The following is a 19,681-nucleotide window of genomic DNA, read 5'->3' on the forward strand; positions in this document are numbered from 1 at the left end:
AAGGACCTTACATGGTACACACCAGATAACACTTGAGGAAGTTTGGTAAGGGCCCCCAAATCATTGGAACTTTCTACAGGGGCACAATTGAGAGCATTCTGACTCTCTGCATCATTACCTGGTATGGAAAATGTACCTCCCTTAATCACAGTGTGGACATCACAGTGCATCTGTAATTGTGAACTTCAAAAGGATATTTACAAAGACAAGTGTGGAAAAAGGGCCTGAAGGATCATTGGGGACCCAAGTCACCCCAACCACAATCTATTCCAGATGCTACCATCCGGATAACAGTACTGCAGCATAAAAGCCAGGACCAACAGTCTCTGGGAGAGTTTCATCCATCAGGTCAACAGACTGATTAACTCACTCTGATTTGAGTGTATTTCTATGTAACAGTGACTGTTCTATTTTTTAGAAATAATTATAAATTATTATCATTGCACATTGCACATTTAGACAGAGATGTAACATAAAGATTTTTACTCCTCATGTATGCAAAGGATGTAAGGAATAAAGTCAAGTCAATTCAATTCAACTAAAGTGCAAGGGGATTCAGGAATTTTATAGAATCCTCACTTGCTGCAAAGAAGATAGTACAAAGAATCTGTATGAGCTTGTGTGGAGAATTTGATGGAGTGTTTTATTGATGTGATAACTAGACTGGCAAAGAGAAAGGATTTCTATTGATGTTGACCATATGGGCTTTCAGAGAGTTGTTAACTCGAGATGATCAGCAAAATGGAAGTTCATATACTGAAGATAAGATTATGAAAAGTGGTGATAATTAACTGAGAAGACGTGTTGTGCTATTTGCATGGGACATTTTCTCGGGTTCAACCTTTCACAAAGGCGAGCTAAAATGTATTCCTCTCTCACTACATTCCAAAGGAGATTGCAGGATCATCCTTCTTGGTCAGCTACTCCCCATCTAATGCACCTGTATGTGGCTGCATAGAAGTCGCAGGTATTATGTTTAGTAAGTCCAGAAGCTAATCAAAAGAAAAAACACAGGAATTGGGATGGGATGGTGTCTACTTAGTTTTTTCTTTAATGAGGTGTTCTCATATGACATGGTGACATTATGACAAAATGCCATTCATGTACTTCTTACATATAACACATTGTCAATCATGGCCCCACAGTGCTGGTCCTCCTAATTTTACCACGTACAAGCCCAATGTGGCTTGTTGGTTGCTGTATTTCACTGTTATGAATGTCATTCCCACAAGAGTTTCCTTTTCTCCAGTATAAGTTCTTAGCTGGATATCTGGAGACTTCTGTTCAATTTCCCTGAAATGGCATTCAAACTCATTTTGTGTGAAACTGAAGCAGCTGAGACAGTGTCCAATTCCGTTTTAATTAATTTGCTGTTCATTTCTGGTGTAATCTAGATTGCTTGTCTCTTGTAAGTTTTCACATTTTAAATCTCAAGGCTACTTAGTCCTGTGTCACTCTCATCATTTTCAGATTTTTCATCAACAGCATACAGACTTTTTTGAAATTGCAACTTAAATTTTTATCTTTCTCTTCCCTGTGCAGTACTTTTGTCTGCCTGACATGCTCTTTGTATGTGTCCAACATTGTTGCATTTTCTGTAGGTTTCACCTTTAAACCTGCATTGGCTTGGTGGATGTCAGTTCCTGCCACAATGGCAGCATAATTTGTTTGGCCAGACTGGTTTCTGATTAGACATTGCAATTTTGTTCACGTTCACTTTCATTCTTGACTGCAACTGAATTGCATCTCTGGCTGCTGTTCCCATTGACACAGCTATTTCAAATGGTCTTTTAAATGTAAGCTGTGCTTCAGTTAAGAGCTACTTTTCAATGCTTTCTTGTAAGATCCCAAAAAGTAAGCAATTTCTCTGTGCATCAATAAGCCCATCACTTAGCTGACATTGCTCAGAAAATTTCCTCAATTTAGCTGCATAAACTGGAATGGATTCTCTCTCCTTTTGATTCCATTTAGGAAACCGAAAGTGTCCTGTAATCAACAGTAGTTTAGTTCTAAATGTTCCAGCAAGGCTCACTCTGGCTGGTCCAGTTCAAGCAGTTAAACTTCTAAGCAAACTGTATTGTTTTTCACCCACTGCACTCAGCAACACTCATTTTTCACAGGCTATTTCACTTGCTTCAAAATACTGCTCAATTCATTCCGTATACATATCCAGTTATCTGTTGCGCAATCAAATACGTCTATCTTTCCGATGTAGCCAGTTACTTCTACATTATTATTGTCACCCAGTATTCACTGTTTATGAATCTTTGACTGTACTTGTTGCTTGTTATTTTCATCCATTTTCTGCCATTTTCTAAAAACTTGATCGTCTGTCTCTCCCCTTCCAAAAAAAGAACGTGCTGTGCTTTCCAAAAATTTGAATGTCTCTCTCCCCTTGTGAAGATAAAAGTATACCTTTCAACATGTACTGTAGATAGTCATTTCGGTTTGGTTTTAAAACTTCCTCCTTGCCACTGTTATGTTCTATAACTTCAGAAAGTAAGCAAAATAAAAACGCATAAGCCGTGGTGGTGTCTGCTTAGCTTTTCTTTAGTAAGACACTCACATATGATGTGGTAGTATAATGATGTATGTCACTCAGGTACTTCTTAGATTTAACTCATAATGACTTGTGTAAACAAACAAAGAATGCTTAATCAAGCAATATATTTTCAATATTACTCAAATATTACTGAAATATTAAAAACACACCAAGCTGGAAGCCAGATTTTGGTACAATTGATTTCCTAGTGCTAGTCCAATGGACACTGACAACCACCCTGAGCTAGAGGACTGGATAGACCAAGTTTTCAACAGATTAACTTTTTGTCAGGCATCACTGCCATAAGGCATTAATTCCTTAACATGTAGGATGGGAACAGGTAAAGGCCTATCCATTAACTGCATTGACTCTTCTGTTAGCCACTAGTCCAAAAGGACATGGAAGAATTGTAGATTTCTCACCTGTTGCATGGACATTGTTACAAAGTATATGAATGGGTAATGACCAAACACTTAAGAACTGATTGCAGAGTCTGTATAAATTTGTGTGGGGAAGCTAATGAAGGTTTTTTTTTTAATGTGATCACTAGAGTAGCAGAGAGAGGGAACTTCAAAGGATGTTGACTGTATGGGCTTTCAGACTGTTGTTAACAAGAGATTATCCCACAGGCCTATTTTAATTAATAGAATCATGCCACCTCAAACCCTTTTTGTTGCCCTTTCTCTATAACCCATGATTCCCCATCTATTGCAGACTTTAACGGAACTGAAATACAACTAGCACTGCTCTTTGTGATAAGAAGTTTCAAAGACTGGACCCACTGAGCGAAGAAAATCTTCCTCATCTTAGCCTTAAATAAGCATCCTCTTATTTTCAGACCATGCCTTTCCAGGAGAGGAAGCACCTTCACAGCATTTACTCCTTAAGGATCCTGCATGTTTCAATAAGAATGACTCCCATTCTTCTGCAGCACAAGGAGTTGTGGTCCAATCTGCTTAATCTTTCCTCATAGGATATCATTTTCACACTCAGAATCACCCTAGTCAACGTTCTCGGAACCACCTGCAGTCAAGTAATATCTTTCCTAAAATAGAGGGACAACAATTTTTCAAAGTACTCCATATGTAGTTTCACTTGTGCTTTGTTTAGATGTGGTAAGGCTTTGCTACTTTTATTGCCCCCTTGAAATGAATACCAATATCCCACTAGCCTTCCCTATTATCTGCTGTACTTGAGTTCTAGCGTTCTGTTTCATAGCTCAATTTGATTGAATGGGGTCACTGAACTTGATTTAAAATGAGAAAGACAAGTAAGTTGTTAATTTTTTAAATTTTACTTTATATTTTAATTAATTTCTAGTAACTTAACTTCGATTGGCAAATCATTTTTACTATTTTTTCAATAATATATTTTGAAATTTATTTAATCTGGGTTCTAATCAATTGTTATGAAGCTATTTGACATCAGTTAGTTGTCGGACCATCAGGTCACTCTGGGGGCTGGGTCTCAAGATCCACCTCCTGACGCCCAGTTACCACCCAGAGCCTGCTTCTGCCTTGCCAGGTCAATCAAGGCAGCACAAAGCTGTCTTGGAAAACAACTGCAGGAAGTACTCAGAAGTAAATGTGGGTAATAGGCCAAACTGAACACAAATCAGTTCAACTTGAACCGAGAATTAGAGAGTACTATGTCCAGAGCTGTAGATGAGAGAAAGTGAACCCACACATTACAGTACAGTATGTAAATATGGGGAGAAAGTAAAAAATAATCAATGATTTGAATGGATATAGGAAGGATGAGACCAGCACTTTTAAAATGGAGGACAAATAAATTATTTTTTAATGTTGAGAGAGTAAGGGCAGATAAGGGCAATTAAATTTTTATATCAATGTATACAAATTATTAAAAACTGAAGTATAAATTTCAGGAATGAAGGTCAATATTTCAAGACCTTGGATCACCATTGTAAATAATGATGTTTCATCTATATCCCACTTGGGAAACTTTGAGCACCACATTTTAAAAGAGAGATAAGCTTCCATCAAACAGAATGATCCATGCCTAAAAGGATAAGGTTGCATAATATTGCTTTTATGTTTTGGAGTTAATAGAGTTGAAGTTCCATACAGAGGATTCTTTTCCTCTGGCTGAGAATCCACAGGAAAGGTAATAATCTTAAAGTTATAGCTTGGCCTTTTGAAAGTAAAATCAGAAGCATCTTTTTCATACAAAAAGTAGCAGAAATCTGGGAACCCCATGCGCTGAAAGGTTTGGGCACAGTTAATCAAATTATTTAATGGCTGTGATGTGTGTAAATATATAGCCACAAAACAAGTATATTGCGAGGTATTGAACAAATGTGATTAAACAGCATCGAAGCATATATTAGCCATAATCCAACAGGTTTTCAAGATGCTTTTTCCCTGCTTCATGTTTCAGATCACGTAAAGCAACATTGAACTCATTAATTGAATAAAGGTCTTACAGTCAGTAAGGCCAGTCAGCCCATCACCCTGAACAAGTTTACTGAAGCAGCTGCCTTATTTGTTATTATATTCTCTGATTCCTCATAACCTCTTAAATGAAAGTTATTTTTAAATCTTCTGCTACCAGGCAGTAAATATGTAATTACAATAATTCACTGGGTTCAGCATCATATGAAAACTTTAAAATGGTGCCCTGCAGGCTCAAGGCCAAATCATTAATATCTGTTAATAAGTGTCTTAATAGAAACCTCTGGTGAACACTGGACTTTTAGTCTGCATGGCTCTACATTGAGTTGCCCCAGCATTAACTATGCCACTGGTAAATGGTTGTTATTAAGCCTGAAAGAATAATCCTGGAACTGTTATCAACATTCTTAAATATTTTTATTTGTGAATGAGCCTCAGACAAATGGCCATGGTTTGTAATTATGCATCTGCACCAAGTGAGTTGATTTGAAGTAACTCTGATGTGGCCTACTGTTACACAATGATCATATCCCACTTTCAGAATGGTAGTAATTCATTTCCAATTTGCAATTTCCAATTTGCATCATTTAACATTCATTAACTTAGTTCAACCAGGTTATTTTATCTTATGCATTGCAATCCTGACAGAAAGATATTGTAGCCATATTCCTAGAAATATCTAATTGATCCTTTGACTTTTTTCATCAACTGAATATATATTTTAATGGAAATGACATGTATGAGAGCAAAGATCTTGACATTCATTATTGTTTAATTGGCTCAATTATTGGAAACTAAAGAAGATATAACAAATTCTTCTTCTCTGATGAATTGGATTATTGTTATATTGAAAAATAGATCTTGTCTTAGAAAAAATACAGATACATGGGGTCATTTTTGATGTAAAGGTGGAATAAATAGGAAAAGCCCACTTGTCTTATAATCTGCTTAATGTTTTATCAGTCTATTGTGCTCTTTGTGAGAATATTAACCTATTACTTCTAACTTTTCCACACTCATTATTTCCAAGAAAATCCTATAATTTTGACCACTGGATTAGCAGAGATGAGTGTGGCAGTAACATGAAACTATTTCTTATCACAGGGACCAGTACCTTACAAAAAACCATTGATTCTTTCAGGATTTAAGTGCTGCAGAGTTTAAACCATCCATGTCAAACCATCATATCAGCCACTAAGTGCAATTTATTAACCACGTTTCCAATAATGTCAGTGTAAAATCAAGTACAGTTACATATTTTTGTGACATCTATTATTTTTTATATTCACCATTTTTTCATCTTTTAAATTAAAGAAAAACAAAACATTTACACTCAGTGGCCACTAAGTGTATGTTTGTGGTCTTCTGCTACGGTGGACCATCTACTTCAAGCTTCAATGAACTGTGCTTTCAGAGATGCTCTTCTGCACACCACTGTTATATGCATGGCTATTTGAATTATTGTTGCCTTCCTGTCAGCTTGAACCAGTCTGGCCATTCTCCTCTGACCTCTCTCATTAACAAGGTATTTTCACCTACTGAACTGCTGCTCACTGGAATTTTGTTTTTTTTTTCGGTTTTTGCACCCTCCTCTGTAAACTCTAGAGATAGTTGTGCGTGAAAATCTCAGAAGATCAGCGGCTTCTGAGATACACAAACTACTCCATCTGACACTAACAATCCGTCAAGGTCCAAGTCACCTAGATCATATTTCTTCCCCCAATCTGATGTTTGGTCTGAACAACAACTGAATGCTTTGACCATGTTTGCCTGTTTTTATGCATTGAATTGCTGCCACATGCTTGGCTGATTAAATATTTGCAATAATAAATAAGTGACAGTTGTACTAAGTAAAGTGGCCACTGAGTGCATATTTCAAGTTCTTCTGCTCTTCATAATACCAAGTGATATTTGGTCTGTAAATTGTTTATAACAGATATTGGAGAAATTTTGAAGCATGCATAATTATTCTACACACATTGAATAGAACATCCAGCAAAGCTCCAGGTGCTGGCAAATCATTGGCAGGTTTCAAAGTTTGGTGGTAGATTATCGTATGAGACTGGTCTTACTCCTGCCAGCATTATCTGTTTTAAACAGTGAGTGTTTCAAACAGTTTGATCTCTGACCTTGTCAAAATCAACTCAGTGTTCTTCCAATCTCTTGCTAATTTTTAAATTTGTTTTGAAATATTGTCTTATGAAATGATAAACACCATCTTTAAAAAATAAATTGTTCAACATAAACAGTAGGTCGTTTTCAGCAGTTGTTAGTACATCAGAATCTGTTTGCATATTTGGTCAGTTCAAAGTAAACTTATTATCAAAGAGCATATATTCACCACATACAACCCTGAAATGCATTTTCTTGTGTGCATTTACAGTAAATATAAAGAAACAAACAAAAAAAACAAGCAAAATAATAATAATTAACGAAACAATAAATTTCAAGAACATGAGATGAAGAGTCCTTGAAAGTGAATCCATAGGTCATGGGAACAGTTCTGTGTTGAGGTGAGTGAAGTTATCCCCTCTGATACAAGAGCCTGATGTTTGAGGGACAATGAATGTTCCTGAATCTGGTGATGTGGGTCTGGAGGCCCCTGTACCTTCTTTCTGATGGTAGCAGTGAGAAAAGAACATGACCTGGATGGTGGATGCTGCTTTCCTGTGACAGCGCTCCATGTTGATGTGTTCAATGGTGGGGAGGGTACCTACTACTTTTTATAGCATTTTCCATTTGGGGCATTGGTGATCTACACCAAGCCATGATGCAACCAGTTGATATACTCTCCCACACATCCATTTAAGTTTGTCAACGTTTTACGCAACATACCAAATTTTCGCAAACTTCTAAGAAAACAGAGGCACTACCATGCTTCTTTGTAATGGCACTTACATGCTGGACCTAGGGCACATCATCTGAAATGATAACACAGAGGAATTTAAAGTTGCTGACCCTCTCCATCTCTGATCCCCCAATGAGGACTGGCTCATGGACATCTGGTTTCCTCCTCCTGCAGTCAATAATCAACTCATTGGTCTAACTGACGTTGAGTGAGAGATTGTTGTTGTGGCACCACTCAGCCAAATTTTTGATTTCCCTCCTGTAAGCTTCACCACCTTTGATTCAGGTACCTTGTGATTGTGATAGTAATTACAATTCTGCTCTGAACCTTACAGAAAAGAAGGATCCTGCCGATGTTAACCTAGACTAAGTACAGAATCTTAGGTGCCTCAGGAAAACAACATCCATCATTAAAAATAGCCCATCAGCTTCTTATGATCCCGTGCAGTGTAGATTCCATACCAGGCGGTGATGCAATCCAGTCAGAATGCACTTCAATATACGACTATAGAAATTAGCAAAACTCTTTGGTGACATACCATATCTCGTCAAACTCCTATCAAGGTAGAGGCAACAGCCATCATTAAGGACCCTCAATATCTGGGACATGGCCTCTTCTCATTCCTGCCATCAGAGATCCAGTACAGGAGCCCAAAGACCCACACTCAATGATTTGGGGAAAGCATCTTCCCCTGTGCACTGCATCTTAAAGATATCCTTAATGGCAGGGAGGGGATTGCCAATAATGGAGCTGGCTGTCCAATCAGAATCAGGTTTATGATGTTATAGTTTGATATCTGATGTCTGATGTCATATTTGTTGCTTTGCAGCAACAGTACAGTGCAAAGGCATAAAATTAATATAAGTTACAAAGAATGAAAAAGAAGGAAAAAAGTTGGATACTGCTCATAGACCATCCAGAACATTGATAGCAGATGGGAAGAAGCTGTTTCTGAATCTTTCAGTATGAGTCTTCAGGATCTTATACCTCATCCTTGATGGTAGTAATGAGAGGAAGGCATGTCCAGATGGTAAGGTTGCTTCCTTCTTGTGGTTCTGCCTCTTGAAAGTATCCTCAATGGTCAGGGAAAGGTGTGCTTGTAATGGAGCTGGCTGAGATGACAACCCTTTTCAGCACCACAGCTTCTTGTGATACTGTGCATTAGAGCTTCCATACCAAGATGCAGCTAGTTACAATGCTCTAAATTGTACATCTGTACAAATTGGCAAGAGTTTTTGGTGACATATTGGATCTTCTCAAATGCCTAATGAATTATAATATGCCTTCTTCGTAATTTCATCAATATGATTGGCTCAGGCCAGATTATCCAAGATTTTGACACTCAAGAACTTAGAGCTGTTCATCTTTTCCACCACACTGACTTCCTCAATAAGGACAGGAACATTTGAACTGTGCTAAGCCACAGAGTAGTGAGTTTGGCATCACTGTCAATACTACTGAAGGAAGAATCATGAGTGCAGTCCATCACAGGTAAAGCTCTCCCCACCAAGGAGCACATCCACATGGAGCGGTGTCACTGGAATGCAGCATCGATCATCAAGGACCCCCATCACCCAGGTCATGCTCTCTTCTCACTGATGCATTGGGAAGAAGGTATACAACCCTTAGAATTCACACCACCAGGTTCAGGAACAGTTATTTCCCTCAACCATCAGCCTCTTGAACCAAAGGGGATAACTTCACTCAGCTTCACTTTCCCCATTATTGAAATGTTCCCACAACATATGGACTCACTTTCAAAAACTCTTCATTTCATGTTCTCAATATTTATTGCTTATTTATCATTACTTTTATCTATTTTTCTATTTGCACAGTTTGTTGTCTTTTGCAAACTAGTTGAACACCCAAGTCGGAATGGTCTTACATTAATTTTATTGTGTTTAATATTCTATTATGGATTTATTGAGTATGCTCACAAGAAAATGAATCTCAGGGTTGTATATAGTGACATACATGTACTTTGATAATAAATTTACTTTGAACTTTGAACTTCTGCTTTTCCTGGATCCTACTGGAATATCTATTTATAGGCATTCAGTAAGGGCTAGGCTTGCTCATTAAGTGTTGTTGTTAAGATGTGTGATATGTTAATGAGGTTGTTTTTACTGCCCCAGTCCAGTTACTCTGCAGATTTGGTGTTGAGCAGCTTATCCCACCTGCACCATTTAATATTATATGAAATAAATTCAGTTGGTTAGAATTTGGGAGAAGGTTTGCCTACAAATTGGATTTCATCCTGTTTTCATGCACTAAAGTGGTGCAGCATATGGCATCAGTTCTAATTAGTCCCATGTAATTATTAATTAAATTAGAGCAAATGTATATTAAAAAAAAATTGTATCAAAACCACGCATTAACTCAGGGCCTATCTTCTTCCTGACAAAGACTGCAAGAAAACCCTTTATTACTCCAGTACACTTTTGCCATGCTGGTAACTGGGCAAGCCTTCTGACCCTAAAGCCAGACTAGCTGAATACAAAGCTGCTGTTGTGTTGAGGAAGGAAGTCAAGTAGGGAGAGGAGCAAATCTCTGTGCTGGTACTCAGCTTCTCACTGAATTTTATATTCTCACCTGGCCTTGGGTCATAAATGGCTACGTCATAAGTGGTAAAGATTGTCTTGATATGAATTGTATTAGAAGACTGTAATCAGCAATGGAACAAGAAATGATAAGATTTCCATTATCTTTGCAATGTAAACTGAGATGGCCAGATGCTTTGGGCAAGACATTAGTGTCAGAATAGAGACCTTTTAATTGATATTTTATTGTTGATATCCGGACTGATATTTCTTTTTCATGTATTCTATTAAGGTAGGTTGCACCCTAGAATGCCAAATTATGCCAGCAGGGAAGAAAATTGAGCTGTGCTTAACTTGCAAAGTCATTAGGTACACAACTGATTTTAAGAAGAAGATGCCACTTGTGGTGTTGTGCACGTGGCAGTGCCTAGGGCTATTTCTCAATGGGTGAAATTTCATCAGTATGTGAATGCTTCTGTGATTTCCAGGGGAAATCACTTTTACGCATGATTTAAACATAATAAACAAGCACCTAATAGATTCAATTTTTAGTATGCTGTATCTATTTAGTATTTCTGTTTTAAGACCCATACAAACACCGTAGCTTTATTTAATGTACCTAAATGATGGCTTACATCACTGTTGTGTATAGGTGACCTTTTCTTGACTATGATGAGAGCTTTCCAAGAGTATGCAGGAGAAATAGTTGGGTTCAATGTGGCAGGATTGTTTATAGTATTATTTGTCTTGATCTCATGCCTGCTCTTTGCCAGAATTTATCTTATAATCCTTTTTATAAGAATTGTTTTTCAACTGAGCTGCATGTTAGGCCAATTTAGAGAGTATTAACATTTAGTTACATTACACATTTTGTACAGACTAAACAATGATGGATTGGCATTTTCCTTTCTCCAAGGAGTAACAATAAAGAGGCTTAGTTTTTATGCCAGCCTGGCAGCTTTGTTTTTTTCTCACTTTGATGACGATCCATTCTTTCTCAGGTTGAATAATACCAAACTCAAGGTTTGCAATATTCTGATCTGAGCCTGTTGGTTGCCTTGTTGGTACCCTAGCACAAATGACGTTCTTCGTTCAGGTTCAGATTGGTAGAGCTGGTAATTTAACTAAATTTATAACCAATTTCCACTTCATTATATAAAAGGTAGGAAAATAATTGAGATTCATTTCATACAGCTTTCTCCTTGCCTTTAATTTAGAAAGAGGCTGGAAATAATTTTGTACAGTTTTTTTTTTCTGGATTAGCTGAGGCCTACTATGCAGACTTCATCAGTCGGAAACAAATCAAGTTCTTCTTTACTACTTCATTTATAATGGGTCCTGGTAGCAAAATTAACTTAGCAAGTAATTCCTTTGAGATGCAGCTAATTTCAAAAATCAGGCACCCAATATCAAAAGCAAAATGGAATTATGTTTATTTCCTTTCCCTTCCATATTAGCTCTTTCACCTTCAGTGTTACTAATGCTGATAAGAAGGATCTGGCCTGAGTTAATGTGGCGACTAAACAACTAAACAACAATTATAAACTTGAGGCCAAGTTTTGTTAATGATTTAATTTTCCAGCTACCCAGGTCTGTGAACAGTATCTCTCAAAGTGACCATTACCAGGTCGGGACTTGCTATACATGAAAGTACAGTATGTCATCGGGCCATGCAGTTCTTGTGCCATGAATTCATCACCCATTCTGTTCTAACAGGTACACTTCTTTTGAAGTCACACAGCTCGAATTGATATAAGGTGTTTCTGCTGTTGGCTCCCTTCAAATCAGGGTGTGTTATGGGAGTGAGTCAGACTCCAGCTACAGAGACTTGAACCTGCCCTGATTGCTTTTGATAATTCTAATGATCAGGAACATTTTTAACTATATGAAATAGTTTTTATTTAAAATAAAAACTTTAAAAATCAAATTAATTAAAACACTCTTCTCAATTTAGTCACTTTTAAATTAATTTAAAACATTGATATTAATTAACATTAGAACTTTCCTTTGCTGATGAGGAGTCTCAGCCCAAAACGTTTATTCCCGGTTTATTCCTGCTGCCTAGTTTGCTGAGCTCCCCCAGCATTTCGTGTTGCTCAAGATTTCTAACATCTGCAGAATCTCCTGCGTTTGTGACTTTCCTTCACTTAACTTTACCAGCCAGATCAGTAACCATATTCAAATGAATGGTCCACTCCATGCTTGCCTGGCACAAAGCCAGGGGACATAGACAAGAGTGTCTGACTCCAGGGTTCAGTGTCGGTCCAACCAGTGGAGCATAAGGTCAAAGCACCTGCATCTGAACCCAACATGTTCTGTCATTTCATGCTGTGATGTGCAGCCATGGAAGTCAGAACTGCAATGACCTAGTAGGAGCACCTCACTAGTTCAAAAAGAAGCACTCTGTTGTGGGTCACCCCAGCCCACTAAGAGGCACAGGCTCATAAGACAGCAGAGTATGCAGCATGTATGCATACTGTGAAACTTGACAATTGCATTTCTAATGCGCAGAACAGGTGTCAGGGACATGCAGAGAGTGAAACTTCAATGCATTGAACATTTTGAATTCATGTCTGACAGTTTGCTTCTAGTTTGTTTCTCAGTGGGAATAAAAGGTTACAGGTTATATTTTCTCAGTGTATATTCTGCAGGTAAGACAGAGTTGATCATCACATGTAAATGGCATTTACATATGTGTAAATGATATTGGAGAAAGGGTCATTTAGAACTAAATTAAATTAAGCACAAAATAAATTAAATGGAAATGTATGTACGATAGGTAGGAATTTTTTTCTCTAGAAGTGTTCTGAGGAATAAGCTTTGGTTAATTTCATAGTGTAGTCGATTTGTAATCCAGGGAGCAGGAAGCGCAGAATCAAATATCGCTATGATGATTGTACGTTCTAGTGTCAATTGTTTGACGACTATAAAGTATAAAGTAGTCAATCACAACATTTTAAAATAATTTAAAATACACAGGAAAAGACAAGTATTTAAAATATTGGAAAAGTGCAGTGAAGGTAAACTGTGATTGCGGCTAATTCAGATCTATGATTTAACATTACTATTAATTGATAATCTTTCTTTAGTTTTATCAAACTAATATACAGTACTTTCTTTAGTGCATAAATAAAATAAAACCAGATAACATAGCTATTGTTTTAAAGTGATTTGACTGAGAGATGTAACATTGACAAGAGCACTTTCAAATATTCACTTTCAGCCTGACAGACACTAAAAATACCTCAGAATTTTGACAGCATGCAGAAATTAGCTTTAAAGTCCTAATATGAATATTACTAAAATTTTACATTTGTAAATAGCAAAATGCTTACTACATTGGGTGATATTGGAAACAAAATTTGTAAAATAAAAGATAGACATAGTTTTTTGATAATGCCTCTAATAAGCTGCATATTTTTCATATTCTGGAATATGCTGAAAATTTATTCATTTTTTTGAACCTCCTCGGCTCAAAATTGGGTATTACCTGTATATTGATACTGTGAGTTAATGGTTCCACAATATAGGAAATGGGGGAATTGGAATTTTGAACAATGGACCAATAGGTAGTTCATTAACCACTGAGAGATTATGGAAGATGTAGCAAATAATGACAGTGTGAGGCTACGTTCATTGTGTACCACTGCATGCTCTTGTCCACTCCAACTAACTGAAGTGTTTTATGACAACTCTAATGGTTTTCTCCATGGTTTCCCTGTAGCCCTCTTCATTCCTTTGTCAATGAGCTTGTAGGGACAATACTGCAATTCGAACCCAGGCATTCAAGGAGCAGCAGATGGTCCAATGTGGTGGCTACAGTATGAGTTGCCTTAGAATGAAAAAGTCATAAAGCTGTTCAGCATTATGTCATTAGTGACTTTAATCTACCGCATAAGGTTGGACACAAAAATGACCTCAAGGTATGATGTGAAGCAGAGGGGCAGAGATTTAATTGAGTAGTCTGAATTACAGAAAGATCCATGGGTGTGGGCTGTCTGCTGCTCTACTCAAAGCAAAGCAGATGATTCTGCTCATCTTGAGTTGAGAGCCTGTGTGAAACTGCAGACTGTCAATCTGATACACATCAGCCATGATTGTCTAGGAATCCTCAGAAAATTTTGATATTCAGCAGGTGGGTTCCCATCATCTACCCTACAAGCTGCATTTTCTAAAATCTTTATCAGATATGTTCTTTTTGGAACAATTCTGACTCTAATCGATCTTTAATTTTCTAAGTGGCTTATTACCAAGTCCTCAATAATTCTTTCAGCATTTATTTACTACCTGATGCCAGACCAGCTATCCAAGGTCATCTTTTGGGGCCATTTCATAATCTAAGAAACTTTGAAAATCTGTACCAATAAATTGACTATATTGTAGCCACCTCTTTTCGAACCTTTTGCAGATTTCTGTTGCATTGTTAAAAAGGAACCCAAGGCAACTGGTAGAGGGAGCAGATACAACAATGGCATTGAAGAGGCCTTTAGATAGACAATGAATGTACAATGAATGAAAGGATAAGGATTATGTGCAGGCAGAATGGATTTGTATAATTTGGCATTACATTCAGCATGGGCATTGTGGCTAAAAGGCCTGTTCTTGTACTGTATTATTCTTTGTTCTGTGTAATCTTCTGTGCAATCAACTAGATAAGTCCACTCAGATTTGTTGACAACCCCCCAAGTAAATTAACCACCAAGAGCTGGACAATCTCAACTCATGATACTTTTGTTTTCTTTCTCCTAATTTTTTGCTCCACTTAACACAGTAATATTAGTGTATATTTAATGACTTCACAATAATCCAGGGTTGTGATTTCAGGACTGCTACCCATGCCATGTGCTAGTGAAGCCAGAAATAGGAAGATCATACAATTGAACATGTGGCTAAGGAGTTGGTGTTGGGAGGGATTCGGATTTTTGGATCATTGGGCTCCCTTCCTGGGAAGGTGGGACCTGTACAGGACAGATAGTTTGCACTGGAGGGGATAAATATCTGAGCAGGAAGGTTTGCTACTACTACGTGAAGGGAGTGTTTAACTAGAGCTGCAGCAGGATGGGAACAAGCATACCAGAACAGATAGTGGAGTGGATGTGGAGACAGATGTTAAGTCCTCAGACAAAGTCAGGAATCAAGAGATAGATAGATAGATAGACAGACAGATACTTTTTTGATCCCAAAGGAAATTACGGTGTCACAGCAGCATTACAAGTGCAAAGATAAACAAGTATTAGAAAAGGAGTAAGAAAGAATAAACAGTAAGTTATCTTAATCTGTCTAATAGGTGGAGGTTATCACTTCCCAACATTGGTTGACTCATTATAGAGCTTAATGGCTAAGAATAACCTCATTTGGCGCTCTTTGGAGCAGCACAGTTGTCTTAGTCTTTTACTAAAAGTGCTCCTCTGTTCAGCCAAGGTGGCATGCAAATATTGAGAAACATTGTCCAGAATAGCCAGACTGTTCCACAGAGCCCTTTGTTCTACCATAGCCTCCAGTGTGTCCAGTTTGACTCCTTTAATAGAGCCAGTTGATATCACCCATGTTGATGCCATTGCCCCAGCACAACACCACATAGAGGATTGCACTGGCAACAATGGACTGGTAGAACATGTGAACAAAAGGCCTGCTTATTCCAAAGCACCTCAGTCTCCTCAGGAAGTAGAGGCAACTCTGGCCCTTCTTGTACACAGCCTCTAAGTTGGTGCTCCACTCAAGTCTGTCATCCGGGTGCACTTCTAGGTACTTATAGGTCCTACTACATCCACATGCTCACCATCAATAGTAACAGGGAGCAGTGCACGCTTAGTATCCTTAAAGTCCATCACTAGCTCCTTTGTCTTACTGATATTGAGCTGCAGATGATTCAGCTTGCACCATTTGACAAAGTCCTCCACCAAGGCTCTGTGTTCATCCTCCCATCCTCCTTTTATACACTCATCTATCGTTAAGTCATCAGATAATTTCCGCTAATGGCATGACTCTGTGTTATATCTAAAAAGGTTGAACATGTTGGGACTAATGCAAGAAGTACCTTATGAAAAGCAAATGAGCTCAGGGCATTGATGAACACATGGAATTATGATGTGATAGCTATTAGTGAGACATGATTGCAGGAGGGGCAGGGCTGACAGCTTAGTATTTTTGGGTTCCATTGTTTTAGATGTGATAGAGCAGGAGGAATTGAAAGGGAAGAGGCGATGTTACTAGTGAAGGAACATGTCACAGCAGTGCTCAGTCAGGACAGACTGGAAAACTCATCTAGTGAGGCTTTATGGGTGGAAATGAGGAATAAGAAAGGTATGACCACACTAAAGGGGCTATATTAATTACCACCCAACAATCCGCAGGATTTAGAGGAACAGATTTGTAGAGAGATCCCAGACTGTTGCAAGGTTGTGATTTTAACTTTCCACGCGTTGATGGGGACTCCTGTACCATAAAGGAACTAGATGGGATAAAATTTATTAACTGTGTTCAAGGAAGTCTACTTAATCAGTACATAGAAATCCCAATGAGAGAGAGTGCAATACGTGATCTCCTATCAGGGAATGGGAGAGGACAGGTGACAGAAGCTTGTTTTGGGTGAACACCACTTCTAGTGATCATAATGCCATTAGTTTCAAGGTAATTCTGAAAAAGGATAGGCCTGGTCTTCAGGTTAAGGTTCTAAATTGGGGAAAGACCAATTTTGATGGTATGAGAAAGGATTTGGCAAACGTGGACTGGGACAGTCTGTTTTCTGGCAAAGGTGTATTTGGTAAGTGGGAGGCCTTCAAAAGTAAAATTTTGGAAGTACAAAGCTAGTATGTGCCTGTCAGAATAAAAGACAAGGATAACAGGTTTAGGGAACCTCGGTTTTGGAGAAATATTGAAGCCCTGCTTAAGAAATAAAGGAGGTGCATAGCAAGTATAGGCAGGTAGGAACACCCATACTTGAGAAGTATAAGAAATTCAAGAGAACATTTAACAATGAAATCAGGAGGGCTAAAAGAACGCATGAGGTTGCTCTAGCAGACAAGGTGAAGTAGAATCCTAAAGGCTTCTCCAGATATGCTAAGAGCAAAAGGATTGCAAGAGACAAAATTGATCCTCTTGAAGATTTATGCATGGAGCCAAAAGAGATGGGAGAGATCTTAAATAGATTTTTGTATCTGTATATAGCAGGTAGATAGACACAGAGTCTATAGAAATGTGGCAAAAGCAGGAAGATCGTTGGACCCTGTACAGATCAGAACCAGACAAGGTTTTACTAGATATAAAAGTTGCTGGTGAACGCAGCAGGCCAGGCAGCATCTCTAGGAAGAGGTGCAGTTGACGTTTCAGGCCGAGACCCTTCGACTGTACCTCTTCCTAGAGATGCTGCCTGGCCTGCTGAGTTCACCAGCAACTTTTATGTGTGTTGCTTGAATTTCCAGTATCTGCAGAATTCCTGTTGTTAAGGTTTTACTTGAACCCTGTAGGAGGCATGTAGAAATCGTAGGGGCCCTAACAGAAATATTTAAATTCTCCTTAGTGAAAGGTGAGCTACCGGAGGATTGGAGGATAGCTAAATTTGTTCAGCTGTTTAAGAAAGGCACTAAGAATACTCCAGGAAATTATGGGTTGGAGAACTTGATATAATTTGTAGTAAAGTTATCGCAAGGTTTTCTGAGAGACCAGATATATGAGTATTTGGATAGATAGGGTCTGATTATGGATAGTCAGCTTGGCTTTGTGTGTGGTTGGTCATGTCTAACCAATCTTAAAGTTTTTCGAGGAAGTTACCAGGAATGTTGATGAAGCCAGGTCGGTGGATGTTATCTACATGGCCATCAGGAAGGCACTTGACAAGGTCCAGCAAGGGAAATTGGTCAAGAAGATTCAGTTGCTTGGCTTTCAAGATGGGGTAATAAGTTTGGTTCAATTCTAGCTTTGCAGGAGAAGCCAGAGGATGGTAATAAATGGCTGCCTCTCTGAGTTTTGTACTGTGACTAGTGGATTGCAGCAGGGATCGGTGCTGGGTCCGTTGTTGTTTGTCACCTGTATCAATGATCTGAATGATAACGTGGTTAACTGGATCAGCAAATTTGCAGATGACACCAAATTGGGGATACAGTTCATAGCAAGGAAGACTATCAAAGTTTGTAGCGGGCGTGGACCAGCTGGAAAAATGGCAGATGGAATTTCATGCAGGCAAGTGTGAGTTGTTGCAATTTGGGAACACCAACCTGGGCAGGTCTTACATTGTGAGTGGTAGGCCACTGATAAGTTTGGTATAACAAAGGGGTCTGGGAATACAGGTCCATAATTCATTGAAAGTGGTGTCACAGGTATGCAGGGTCATAAAGAAAACTTCTGACACATTGGACTTTATTGATCAAAGTATTGAGTACAGTATATGTTATACTGAAGCTGTATAAGACGTTTGTGAGGCCTAGTTTGGAGTATTGTGTGCAGCTTGGTCAACTAAATACAGGAAAGTTGTAAATAAGATTGAAAGAGTACAGAAAAAAATTACAAGGATGTTCCCGGGACTGGTGGACCTGAATTATAGGGAAATATTGAATAGGTTAGAACTTCATTCTCCAGAATGTAGAAGACTGAGGGGAGATTTGATAGAGGTACACAATATTTTGAGGGTAAATGCAAGAAGGTTTTTTTTTCCGCTGAGGTTGGGTGACACTACAACTAAAGGTCATGGGTTAAGGGTGAAAGATGAAATATTTAAGGGGAACATGAAGGGAAACTTTTTCACTCAGAGTTTGGTGATAGTGTGGAACAAGCTGTCAGTGCAAGTGGTGGATGTAATTTTGATTTCAACATTAAGAGAAATTTGGATAGGTACATGGATGGGAGGGATATGGAGGGCTGTGGTCCAAGAACAGGTTGATGGGACTCGACAGTTAAAATGTTTCGGCATAGACTAGATGGGCCAAAGGGCCTGTTTCTGTGCTGTAGTTTTCTTTGACTCTATTACTCTAACCACTTAGATGCTTTGACCTCCCAAAATATATTAATACTGAAACTGCATATTACGTTTTAATATTCAAAACCAGACTCATTAAATTATAGGTTGCAATGTTTTTAATTGTTAATGCATTTCCCAGTTTATTTTTAAATAGAAACTTCATGGTTTGTGGAAAGCCATTTGGAGAAAAATACAGGTTAATGTACAGTTTTCTTACAACAGGATGATGATGTTACTGCTGTGTGAGAATGTAGCGTTGTTGCTTTGTCTCCCCCTCTGGTAGCATGGTATGTTCCAGTGATGTTAATATGTGAGAGCTTCTGTGCCTGCTTCCAGTAGAAGCAGTTGGGGATTGGTAGTTATCTCTTGTCATTTAGGTAGCAA

The 19,681-nt window shown here is 38.3% G+C and overlaps 1 protein-coding gene across 3 annotated transcripts in view; it reads left to right on the forward strand.

The window, feature by feature from the left end:
* tenm1 (teneurin transmembrane protein 1) overlaps positions 1-19,681 on the forward strand; it is a 2,340,669-nt gene that overhangs the window by 1,265,071 nt on the left and 1,055,917 nt on the right. The gene's annotated exons all lie outside the window — the stretch shown is intronic.

Source organism: Mobula hypostoma, chromosome 10 (assembly GCF_963921235.1).
Source record: "Mobula hypostoma chromosome 10, sMobHyp1.1, whole genome shotgun sequence".
Lineage (NCBI taxonomy): Eukaryota > Metazoa > Chordata > Chondrichthyes > Myliobatiformes > Myliobatidae > Mobula > Mobula hypostoma.